The sequence below is a fragment of the Mauremys mutica genome, chromosome 2 (genome assembly GCF_020497125.1).
Source record: "Mauremys mutica isolate MM-2020 ecotype Southern chromosome 2, ASM2049712v1, whole genome shotgun sequence".
NCBI classification, from domain to species: Eukaryota; Metazoa; Chordata; order Testudines; family Geoemydidae; genus Mauremys; species Mauremys mutica.
In genome coordinates this window covers 182163163-182176714 of record NC_059073.1, presented here as the reverse complement: position 1 = coordinate 182176714, position 13552 = coordinate 182163163, and the positions used below count along the sequence as shown (strand labels likewise).

Here is a 13552-nt window from a genome sequence, read left to right as displayed (position 1 = left end):
CAATCCAGAACTAACGGATCGTTGGGTGTCACATGCTCGTTTTCAGTAACAAAACAGACACAGTGCGTTATTACTTTAGTCCGCTGTTAGAAGTACTGCAGTCAGGTTTACTTTCCAATTGCGAAGTTGTATTAGACTGTTTTCTTCAGCTGTTCAACTGACTGGTCCTATAAGAACACTGAAAACAGACACTTATTTCTGCAGTAAAACAGCCTATCTTAAATGTCTTGGGAAAAGACTTGGGTTTTTGTTTCTTTGTTTGTTTGTTTTAGTGGCTATCAAGTAACATATCTCTCCAAAGGAATTTTTACATTTTTTGTGTGTCTTCAGCTATTTTACATAGGTGTTTGAATTGGAGTAATGTAGACTTTAGCTGCATTTTGATATGGCATTAAATCATAACTTGCAGAGATGCTATTTGTAAGGTGCCATTCAAAACAAAGCAAAATAACAACCCCCTAGTTCTTCTCCATAGACTTTTCACAGTGGTGTTTGTATTAGAAATAGTATGCAGTTTCCTTAAAGAACTGGTAACATTTAAAAAACAACAACAACAACAAAAATCCAGCGCATATCATGATAAATAGTTTCAAATATTCATAGTTCAAATAGTGTTATATTAAATGTTCTGATGTGTTAAACTATGAATTTGTGTAGAAGATCAAATAGGTCTATCTTACATTAAAAGAATTTTGTTTGTACAGTTTAAAAACATATTGAATCATTTTTGCATCTCAAAGTTTAGACGTGAACTAAAAAGATTGTCATTACTTGTAATTAGAGGCCTTCATAGTATGGATTTTTATAATGAGTGCAATACTTCTTTTTTTGATGGCAGTAGAATACATTTATAGTGCCTGTCTTGTACATGTAATTTTAAAATAACCTATCTTTCCACATGCTATATATGGATGATGTTCAGCAAAAATGATCAGCCATGGAAGTATTTTTGTTATGCTAATAAGAAGACATCTTTGATCATTTCTTTTTCTTGTTAGCCTAATTAAAATATTTTACACAAGTTTGCTTTGGGGTTTTCTGCCACAAATGTCAAGTTGTAGTGAAGAGTGTTTATGGATATGCCTTCTTAATGTCCATGATAGCGTGGGGTAGGGTGACCAGACAGCAAGTGTTAAAAATCGGGATGGGGGTGGGGCGTAATATGAGCCTATAAGAAAAAGACCCCAAAATTCGGACTGTCCCTATAAAATCGGGACATCTAGTCACCCTAGCATGGGGAAAAGTAAAATACTTAAGTGCTTTATATAGGAGATATTCAGCAGTGTTAGAAAAAGAGGAAAACCAGACAAGTGCATAAGCAGTTACAAAATAAAGCACACAATATTAGTAGTATACATGGAAGCTTGTAAACAGCTGTGTTGCTAAACTCCAATTATTGTTTAAACATAGTATTTATGGTGAATCTCTATTCAAGATCATAGAAGTTTTAGTTTAGTAGATTTTGTGTTGTTAAAATCACATATGGCCCAGGGTACTCACTCCTTTGTTAATAAAAGCCCTGCTTAATGGCTTGATCCTGAGAAGTCTAGAATACCTACAGCTCTCATTGAGGCCACTGGAATTTGTAAGAGCTCAGCACCTTTAAGGATCAGGCATTTCATCTTCTCAAGAGTTAGGGTTTATCCAAAAGATAAAATTGCCAAGATCTTTAATGAATCACTTCATTAGGATTTTATGTAGAGTGACATACATAATCAGGGTGTATTTAAATATGTTTGTTCTATCACAAGAATACTAAAGGGTGTCACTGGACATGAAATGTTAGTATTGTTAATCTTAGACTTTTTTTTAATTCTGCAGTCATTTGTAAAATAGAAAGTGTTCAGTAGTTAAATCTATTTTGCATATTGCTGTAGTTTGTTCATCATTGCTATGGGCAAGGCATTTAAGAAAAAAATATATAATTAAACGTATGAAAAACATACAGGAAGGACTGAGTTAATCTGTCTCCATATCATAACAGAGCTGAAAAACAGTGATGTCTTCAATTGTATATGGAAACAATTTTTTTTTACCAACCTAATGTGGATGTAGTGTCCATCCATAGGAAGTAGGGTTAATTTAGGGCCCAATCCTGCTCCCATTGAAGTTTTTCCCATTGACTGCAATGGTAGCAGGCTTAGGCTCTCACAAATTGTTCAGTGCAGTGGTACTTTATGATGAAGCTTTATTTTAATTTATTGTTTGAGGATTCGTTAAAACGTGGATTTTTTTACCTATCAAGTTTTTTGTTACTGATAAAACATGCCCATTAAAATCCTAAACTACTGTTAAGTGAACTAATAGGAATAGTTATGGAGCTTAGAAGTCTGGCTAACTTTGTAGGACTTGTTGTTACGAAAATAAGGTGGGGTTGTTCTCTGTTGTCATCTAACTAAAACAATTTTCTTGTAATTTTGTGCATCATTGTTCTTCTGCAGGTTCTATCTGAAGTAGTTTACAGTCTATCTAGACCTTCTATTCTTTAACATATTTCCATTACCAAAGAACATGAATGCTCTGTTTGTATCTTAAACTACAACTAATTTTGTCAGTTTCAGTAGACTTTAATACAATACTTGGTTCTTCCTTACGGGGAAAATTTGCCATAATATTTAAACTATGTTTTAAAAGAAAATAATATTAAGTGTGTACTTCCTTGCATTTTTTGCATTGGAAATTAGCAAAGTTTTGTGTTGGAGCCATGCAGTTTATAATTAGAATAAAATGTTTCAAAATAGTAGTGTGATATATCTGAAAACCACTTAACACATTTTCCCCTACAGTATCACACTTTGTTGCTAGCTTAGAATGGTAATATATGTATGTCTCACTCTGAACGCACACTTGTAATTAAAAAAAATAAAATGATGTTAAAATGCATCAGATTATTTTATACAAAATTGTCAGTTTACGTCTTAAAATTTTGTCTGTTAGGAATAATACTTTAGTAATAAATGACATTTTTCTGCCATATATGCTTACACAAAGAGGATAATGAGTGCTTAGCTTCAGGGAATTGTATGTAGCCCTGTTGAAATATCAAGCTCTGAACCGAGCTACACATAGTTAGATTCCAAGTGCTGTTGGTGAACTTGAGTGAATGGCAATAGTAACAAGTTTATATACCTAGACATGTCAGTGCAAGTGATTGCCTCTTGGGGAAAACAACATATCAGAGAAAGGGTGTTTGAGCAACATTCTGCTGTAGGGCTAAAAACACCAAGTGGTTGTGTCATGTTCAACAATAGTGAGGGTCCTCTTTTTTCAAAGACAGTGTTCATAGTGATCTGTTTAGTTCTTCTTTGGATTATAATAGATCTGGAGATTTAAAAAGGATTTCATAGTAGTACCAATCAGCTTCTTTATTGAGAAGAATATATAGGTGGTCAGTGGAAAAATAATTGGTTATATAATTATTTATATACCTGACATTTTTAAAATTACTTACATATTCAGTGCATTTATATATAACATATCTCCTGTTCACTTTTATAGGTTTGAGTTGGCAGAGTTTATGGGGGGAGTGTATGTAGAGTGGGAGGGAAGCAGAAGAAACATTAGCATTAAATTTTCAAAATATTAGAATGAAGCAACAAGAGCCAAAAACTTTAATAACTACAGAGCTAATGGTAAACTGGGTTGCAAGGTGTATGAGATTTCAAACAATTTAAACCTTTTTGACAGTTGACAAACATTTACAGTAAAGAAACCTGAATTCATAGTGAATACACTTTCTTTCCATAGGAGATTTCAAATAAATATATAACACTGCTATTATGCCTTGAGTTGCTCAGATAGTTTATTTGTTTGAGAAGTTTTACATTAATGGAGAATACTTTAATATGACATTTCAGTCACATAATTGTGGTATGTGGAGATATTAATCTTTGACCATTCATCTAAGTACTAAAAATTATTTAAATATTGTGATCAAATGAATAAAATATATATTTGATAAATGTCGTATTGCATGCAAGTGTAAAATAAATGCTGTTTTTTGTTTTTGTTTTTTTATACCAAACCTCATTTAATTGCTCTTTCTAGTTTCATTAAAGAAGAAGAATAAAAAGTACATATATTTTTTGTTAATTTTGGCCAGTTTTTTTCTTTTGTGTTTCTCTAAATAAAATGTTTAATTATTTTATAATTAAACCTTTTAATAGGCAATTGATTTATGATGAAAACTCAGCTCTTTTGACAGTTGTTTCTAAATTTCCAAATGGTAGTATTTTACTTTATGTAAATACTTTCTTCAGTCCCATGCCTCATACAGATAACATTCAACATTCTTTCTATCTCATTGAGACTTTACATGCAGGTGTATATGCTATTATAATTAGTTACCTGGAGCTCTAGCAAAGATACTTTTTGTTTGCATTTATCATATAAACATTTTAAGCAAATAAGAGAAGTTGAATTATGCAGACTCCCATAAAATTAAATTATCTGTCAATGCTTGGTTCTCTTATCATTCATACCATTTGCCAGGAGTCTTTTCATATGGGCTCAGATCAGCATAAAGTACATCAACAGCCAGCCTTAGCAATCAGATCGCAATACTCTCGGTTTCCAGTGGCTGCTCCAGAAGTCTAGAGAGTGCTACATCCAGCACTCAGTGGCCACAGGAGGTTGAAGAGAGGGAGAGAAGAGGAAAACTAATGGGGTCTGAGTTGGCCTGTGAAGATCTTCTGGGGAAAAAAATCTATCTTCATAATGCAAAAGCCAGTGTTTGACCATGGAAGCTGTGTATTTTGGCCTGAAGAGTATTTATTACTATATATCATGTAAAATCCCAACTGCCTAGTGGTGACAAAAAATCCTAGTACAAAAATTATTTAATCTTCTAGGTGCTATAATGTGAGTAGAAAAGGAGAAGAGTACACCTCTATAAGTTACATTTAGATTGCTGTATATGGGATACAGGGGCGGCTCCAGGCACCAGCATGCCAAGCGCGTGCCTGGGGTGGCAAGCCACAGGGGGCGCTCTGCCGGTAGCCGCGAGGGCGGCAGGCAGGTTGCCTTCGGGGGCATGCCTGCGGAGGGTCTGCTGGTCCCGCGGCTTTGGCCAGGCAAGTCGCTGAAGGCAGCCTGCCTGCCATGCTTGGGGCGGCAAAATACCTAGAGCTGCCCCTGATGGGATATGAATGGTTCTCTATCGTGGTATAACAACAACAGTGTATTAGACCATTTCATTTGCTTACCTTTTGAGAATACAAATACATTTTAAGGAAACAGCAAAAACTAGGACATTCAGAGTTAAGCCTGACGCACCATTCCTAAACTCCTCCATTAAAGAGATGTGGCCTGATCACAGACCTGGGAGCTCTATGGTATTGGGCAAAGTTTTTCTACACTGCATTCTGAATCTATGAAACGGGACAGTACCATTGGTTAGGCCTGAATTCTGCAACTCTTACTCACATGAATAGTCTCATTGACTTTAGTGGGACTACTTGTCTGAATGAGGGATTCAGGATCAGGTCCTGGATTTGTGAAGTAGTTCCAATGTGAAATGCAAAGCATTATTATTGTTATTATTATCCCACTGAACCATATATTACATGATATATGATCGTGCCCCTGGCATTCTGCCACATACTCGACCTAATTTTTTTGGCAACATCTCTTGATTTCTGCAGCACACTAGTGCTGGGTTCTGTAGCAGTATGAAATACATTGAAGGCCTTTCACAAAAACTAAAATCTAAATAAAGAAAACCCTGATGACACTTTAAATATATCACTTGTAAATTATAATATGGATTTGGGGGTTTAATGAGTTTATATTTTCTGAGTGTTTATTTCCATTTATGTGCATGAAAATATATCTTCCATTTATTCTCTCTCTTTTGTGTTCTTATGCGTATTTTTACTAAAGCCATAAAAATACTATGTAAATCCAGAAGCAGATACTCACTACTTATATAGCATTTTCCATCTTCAGAGATGTTACAGGCATTAACTAATTAGCCATCACAACAACCCTTTGGGTTTTGTGACAGAGAGACAAAATACTGAACAACAACAGCAGTAAAATGAGAGAGACTAGGACAGATGATTTATTTTCTCTCCATTTTCTCTGATTTCTTAGGGATGATGAGAGTAGAGTAGAGAATTTCTAGGTGGATTTGGAAGCTTCTACTCCATCGGGTTAGTTTACTGAAGACTCCTTACTCTTTTTGTGTGGGGAGCACTGTTTTGATTGTCACTTTGTGGGGGAGTGATTGGCATGATTCCCTTGCCTGCAGTGCGAGAGAGCCTCAAAGGAAACAATTTTGTGATTCCATGACCGTAGGTAAAGTCCACAGTGCCATATGTATAAGATCACCCACTCTTATGAGTTCTCCCTAATGCACATTAGAATGGCACAATGGGGTTATATCTTCAGGACCAAATTTTTCAAGCAACTTCTAAACTTGTGCATGTAGTTTTGGTGTACAGTCATTTGCATGTGCAACCCTCACCCTGTTTTCTATTGTATGAGCACTTATATATTCAAATTGGATAGTTAGACTAGTTGTTAGTAAATCAAATGGAACTGAGGGAAGAATTTGTCAAAATAGGGGAGAAAATATCTTTGCAAACGTAAGGAAGGAAGCAAAGTAGAGGTGATTAAAAATAGGTAAGAGGGAGTGAATGAGAGTGAGGGAGGAGGGGAACGCAAGATAGGTTGACATGTTGAGGCAGAAATACAAGGGTAACCTCAGAGTTGGAGGCTGGCATAAAGAAGGAGAGAGTGGAACTAGCGGGAAGAAGAAGAGGAGAGGTAGACAAGGCAAGATGGTTCCTGCTCATTTAGAGTTAATTTTGTTTAAAATACCGGCAAGATTCTGGTTCAGAAACATACAGCAAAGAAGTGAGGAGGGGAAAGAAGGTGAATTGAGTAAGGTGAAATAGAGGAAGAGTTATGTGATACATGTTTTATAACAAGCAATGTTTAAAATATTACGTACAAATAAAATATTTTAAAAGAACATTATTGAGGCTACAAAGGCAAGCACTCAACGGTTAGGAAATGTCAGTATTTAGGTTGCTCATGCAACCTTCATTCAGCCCCCTGTGCGTATGCATTATGATACAGTCTTTAATTACAAGATAATGTACAATTTTTTTCCACAGGATTCCTGCCATAGACACAGGGTTCTAAAGTTCTAGGAAAACAGTATCTCTCACAGCCAGATGCTCAGTGCCTCATGACATTTGTAGAGGAGAGCAGTGCCTGCTACTTTCAGCTTACTTTGCCTTATTGGATCATGAATAACAAAACACTGTGCTCAGCAATCCTGCTGGTGGCTCAGCACTTCTCACTCACAACCTTCATCCATGTCTCTGCAGGGCTGAGCCTTACTGTGTGATTTGTACTGTTTTTAAAAGCAAACATTTAGGGTCCCAAAATAAAACACCTCTCTCTTTAACTTGCCTCATAATGGTATTTGCAGTTTATTATATGTGCATGCATGTATTAACTTTTAACAGTGAAGATACCATATATTTCAAGCTCTGGCATAAGGTGAAATTAATAAAATATATACAGTAAAAATGCAAATCAAATGTCTTGGGGGACAAAGATTTAAAAGATTTAAAAGTTAAAAGATTTAAAAGTTCCAGAGAGAGGTCTTCACAATGGTCTTTTATGCTTTTTATATTTGCTAGGGCAGATTCATGCTGCGCACATATATGCACTCCACAAATGAAAAAAGTGGAAACAGAATAGCTGTGTTTTCCCAGATCAGGAAGGAATAAGCTGCTGGGAGACCCCATAGGGCTTGTCTAGACTAAGGTAAAAGATGTATTTATAAAAGATGTTAACTGGCATGATTAAATAAAATATTTTAAATCTCTAATGTAGACTTGACAAGTTGTATGTTAGCTGATAAATCTGGTCTTCACCTTGACCAGTTAACACATTTTAGGGCTTTGAGCTAACATCTTGTAAAAATACGCATCTTTTTCTCTGATTTAGACATACCCGCAGAAGGTTGTGTCCTCCTTGCATGATGTAGAGCACTGCTCTTGTGGGGGACTCCTGTGTTGCTATGGAGGGGAGGTTAGTATTAGGGGGAGGTAGAATTTGATGCCAAGGAGCTCTGCTTCTGTGCCTGCTTCATGGCATATGGGAGGAGATTCCATATGTCAGTCCTGACTCCCATGGAGTTCCTCTGTACAAAGCCCTTTACTTAGGTCTGTCTTTGGGGACAGGATTTGCACTCAGGCGCGTAACAGAAAAAAAAAGTTACGTTCTCTAGTGTTTATGAAGACTAATTTTTGCTCAGATTATCTCTAGTTCCTGATATATAATAATCCTATGTATTTCTGATATTCTTAGCAAGACGGAGACAATCTTCGTTTATAGTTTGAATCAATTTTGTTTCTGCACTGGATTTAAATTTTAATTGGTAGAAGTTGTTACTTTAATATTTAAACAGTTCAAAAACTCCAAACATAAGTATAACAATGGCCAGTTAACTATCCAACCCCGAGCAAAATAATTTTCCATACAACTGTAATCAAGGTTGGAAGCCTTTAAATTGATCTTTGAATTTACTACATTAAGATCTCAATTTTGGAGTCATTTACTAACTTAAAATCTGTTGTTGGTTTTTTTTAAGTGTCATCAGTATAAGTAAAAAAAACAAAAACAAAAAAAATTTTATGTTGCAGTAATTTAACTGAAATTGCATCATTTTGAAAAATGAAGGTAACTAGTACATAATATTCTCAAGCTGCTTTTGTATTTTTTAAAAGAAGCTAACAGTCAAGTCACACTATTGAGGCTTTTCATTGACTGAAACTTTAAAGTGATTACACCTATGCAAAAAATATTTTAACCAATGTTTAATGCATTGGTGCTGGAACTGCGTTATGCATGTAAATTAATATTTAACTAATGTGGACTTTTGTGTGTTGTACTAAAAAATCTAACATGAGAGGCATGTAAATTCTATTAATAAATAATACAAAGTCTAATATTTTTCATAAAACCTGTTTGGCCTTGTAATCACAAGATAAAAGATATACTTTTATCATGTGTTAGCTAATATGTGGCAATTGAAATGCAGTAAAATCCTATTGTGGACAAGGCAGTTGTAGTTTTAACACATTAGTAGGTCAAGGTACAGGCTAGAGGAGAGCGTAGTGTTTACCTGGATCTGCCAACACATGTTAAAACTACAGCTGCCTTGGCCACAGTAAGATTTTACCTTGTATTAAGTATCAGAGGGGTAGCCGTGTTAGTCTGGATCTGTAAAAGCAGCAAAGAATCCTGTGGCACCTTATAGACTAACAGACGTTTTGCAGCATGAGCTTTCGTGGGTGAATACCCACTTCTTCTTGCATCCGAAGAAGTGGGTATTCACCCACGAAAGCTCATGCTGCAAAACGTCTGTTAGTCTATAAGGTGCCACAGGATTCTTTGCTACCTTGTATTAGTTGCCACACGTTAGCTAACATGGTAAAAATCCACCTTTTTTTCCAAGCGTGGATGCAGCCTTTGTATGAGAGAAACAGTGTACAACATTAAGGGCTCAATTCAACAGTTACATAAATGAATAACACATTGCATGACATTGAATAGCACATTGAATAACACATGCATCCGACGAAGTGGGTATTCACCCACGAAAGCTCATGCTCCAATACATCTGTTAGTCTATAAGGTGCCACGGGACTCTTTGCTGCTTTTATAAATGAATAAATTTACTCACATGAGTTGTCTCATTGAGTTTAATGGTAGTACTCATGTAAGCGCAATTACTCATGTGCGCATTTGCAGGATTAAGCGCTAAGATTATAGGACTAGATCTTGTCCTGTAGACCTGGGCCTGGAGGGGACGCTTTGTAAGTAGATCCCATCCCACGCATGAAGAACAAGGAGTCGTACGCATTCTTGGCACCCCTTTCCTAGAACTCCATGGATTCAAGGTCAGTGTGTGGGGAATAATGTGATCTGGGCAGGCTGCAGGCAGGGAGCCTGCATCCCTTTGCTGGGTAGGACTGGGTTCTGGAAAATGCTCATTGTCCTCCATTCAGCACTGCTAAGATTCCACAGAAAAGCCAATACAGCCTGGAGTTGAAGGGCACAGAGCAAGCATGAGATCTTTTACTGCCACACTATATGAGCAAGCAGAGTGACTTTGATACAACTGAAAGAAAAAAAAGTACAGGTAAGAGGTCATCTGGTAGGTGGAATTTTCAGTGAGGAACTTTCAGAAAAATTACGGATAATGTCCGATCTAACTTTGGGACAGACAGTGCATCTGGGACTAGAGCTGGTCAGAAAAAGGCTTGCCAAAAATTGGACCCTTTCTTTTTCTTGAAAACTTTTGAGTTTTGAAATGTTCTGACTCGTTGTAGAGCTGTTGAAAAATAGAATACACTTTTGTGAAAAATGTACTCTATTGTTCGAGGAAAAAATGTGAAATTCAATTTTTTTCAACAAGCTCTATCTGGGATGGCAATCAGTGCTAGTGAAAAAATCCCCATGGGAAAAGGAAAGCACTGAGTTCCCTGGGAGAGCACAGGACAAGTGAGGATTGCTCAGCCAGTGTGAGCACCCACAGGAAATATAAAGAAAAAAGGGAAATGGGGTGGCGGCGGCAGGTTTCTGGTGAAGCAAGGGAATGAGGGATACAATTCAGGCAAAAGTGAATGATGTCTATTTGGCAGGATCTGTGTCCAAACACAGTATTCACAACCAGGCTTGAACTATTAATCTCAAGATTTTCAATATTATTATTAAATTGACCCAGGGGCAGCAGTCACAGATCTGTAAAGAGATTTTTAAGGAGATGAGGTTTAGCCCTAAATTGGAGCACTGCAAGCTTCTGCTCAATAGTCCAAGGAGACAGGTAAGTTCTCTGCATCGATTCAAAGCCTATATTCAGAGTATGTGTCTGACACTTTATTAATGGGCCGTTTCAAGTAATTCCTGAACCAAGGCACAGCCATTGAGACCAAAACACAGCCATCATATGAACAGGGGAAGCTGGGATTCCATTTGGTGAAACAGATATGAAGCTGAGCAAAGCAAAATCTAAGAGATTTTCAGGATTCCTTTTCAACCTTTGAAATTTAGCCCAAAGCTTACCCAATCCAAAACCAAGAAACCCAGTCATGATAAAATCAGGTGAGTACAAGTATAGGAAAATACCAGCTGTTGACCTTACATATAGCTGCATTTCAAATTCCTACATGGTTGAGATGGATCCAAGTACTCAAGTATTGAAAAACAGGTGACATCTTCAGATGGTTCCAAACCCAGCTGTTGTAACTCTATTAGCAAGTATGCACACACCACAGCCTACTGAATAGAGCTAATCCTCTTGAGAAGAGTCCTAAAATTATTGAACAGGAGTTGCCTACACCTTTGAATGTAATAATCCATGTGAATCAAATGGAAAGAATCATAGAAGGTTAGGGTTGGAAGAGACCTCAGGAGGTCAACTAGTCCAACCCCCTGCTCTAAGCAGGACCAACCCCAAATAAATCATCCAAGTCAGGGCTTTGTCAAGCCAGACCTTAAAAACCTGTAAGGATGGAGATTCCACGACCTCCCTAGGTAAAGCATTCCAGTGCTTCACCACCCTCCTAGTGAAATAGTTTTTCCTAATATCTAACCTAGACCTCCCCCACTGCAACTTGACACCATTACTCCTTGTTCTGTCATCTGCCACCACTGAGAACAGCCGATCTCCATCCTTTTTGGACCCCCCCTTCAGGTAGTTGAAGGCTGCTATCAAATCCCGCCCCCCCCCACTCCTCTCTTCTGCAGACTAAACAAGCCCAGTTCCCTCAGCCTCTCCTCATAAGTCATGTGCCCCAACCCCCTAATCATTTTTGTTGCCCTCCAATTTGTCTATATCCTTTCTGTAGTGGGGGGGGGGGCAAAACTGGACACAATACTCAAGATGTGAGTATTACTCCAGATGTGAAAGAACCCACCTCATGGCCAGAATATGACCATATCTGAATGACTCATCAGTGACTCACCTGGATCTATAACTTATTGCTAACTAGTAATTCTAGTTACAGATTGTTCAGACAAACAAAAAAGAATATATGTATTTTTTTCTTTAATGCCGAAGCAGGAAGCAGCGGTAGAAGATTGTAGTCAGAAAGCTCTACATGGAGGCAGAGCGATTCAGTAACCTTAGGGATAACACTGTTTTTCTGTTGCTAATGAAGTTCCTCATTCAATGTTAGAAGAAAGTAATTTTTGTTTCTTTACCCTTGTCACATGACAAGGCTACATTCTGCTCCCATGATGGAACGATTAGGGAGAAATTCTATGAAGGGATCCTCATGGAAGATTTTTTCCTCATTAGTCTTTTCTTGTGCATAGCATTTACCTTGGGAAGCATCAGTCTGGCCCATTGTGATTATCCAACCAAAAGCTAGGGAGAGTTAGTGATTAATTGACAATACTGAGATTAGTACAACCAAATTTTGTCTTGCATTTTATATTTCTGTACATGTACTAAAGTTTTCATGTATACCTCCCTCTCAAAACAAGTGTTTCTTTAAAAAAATCAAATGAATGCCAACAACCCAGAAGAAGGATGTAACTATGACATCAAACCAATTTGCATACATGGCGTAGAAAATACTTAGTTAAGGAAATTATTTAGATTTCCATTCTTTCATGGGGATTTAAAACCACAATGACTAAAGTTATTTTAAAAACAATGAAAATTACCTCAATCGTGTAATCTAAAGCCTCATACTGAGCCTAATGTACATGCAGAGTCATATTTAATTCACACAGTGATGGTGTTGATAATGAGTGATTTAACAGTGATAGACTTATAGTTTAATTTTCTGACTTTAGTTAGCTCACATTAGTGTTATTCAATGACAAAATGCATTTTGAATTGTAACTTGTTGGTATTTAACTTGTTTAATGTTTTGGTCTCGTGTGCCAAAACAATTTATAAACCAGTTTGAAAGCTTCCTGAAAGGCTACTCCAGATTGATTGGGGAAGTACCTTATGATGGCAGCTTCTGAATCCAACTCCATTGACAACTGGGTTTCAGGAAGTCAGGCATTTGGTATTCAAACTGCCTAGCACACATTCTTCCACATGGTCTGAAGACAGTGGAGTCTTCCTGATGGCCAGCAAAGAGATCAATGGGCTAAACAGGGTGGGATTTTCAAAGGGGCCTAAGATATGTGGATGCCCAACTCCCATTGACTTTAAATAGGAGTTGGGGCCCAGATCCTTAAAGGTATTTAGGCATCTTAACTCCCATTAAAAGCTGGAGGATCTGGACCTGGATCCTAACGCCCTCAGACCCCTAAGAAAAGCCCAGTTTCATCTTCTGTATCTCTAGGTTTTTAAATGTGAATATTTTAAACCTTCATTCAGACTTACTATTATTTTTAGTGCTCTTCGGCATGATTCTGCAAGATGCTGACTCTCCATAACTCCCATTGCTGTCAATACGAATTAAGGATACTCAGCATGTTACAGATCTCGGCCGCTTGCCTTCTGTCATTTTTTGATAATACAATACTAATTTGACATTTTATTATAGCTTTTGCCACATTTTGG

At 37.1% G+C, this 13552-nt stretch overlaps 1 protein-coding gene across 1 annotated transcript in view; it reads left to right on the top strand.

The window, feature by feature from the left end:
* LOC123362924 (poly(rC)-binding protein 3-like) overlaps window positions 1–13552 on the top strand; it is a 752406-nt gene that overhangs the window by 912 nt on the left and 737942 nt on the right. The window lies entirely within an intron of this gene.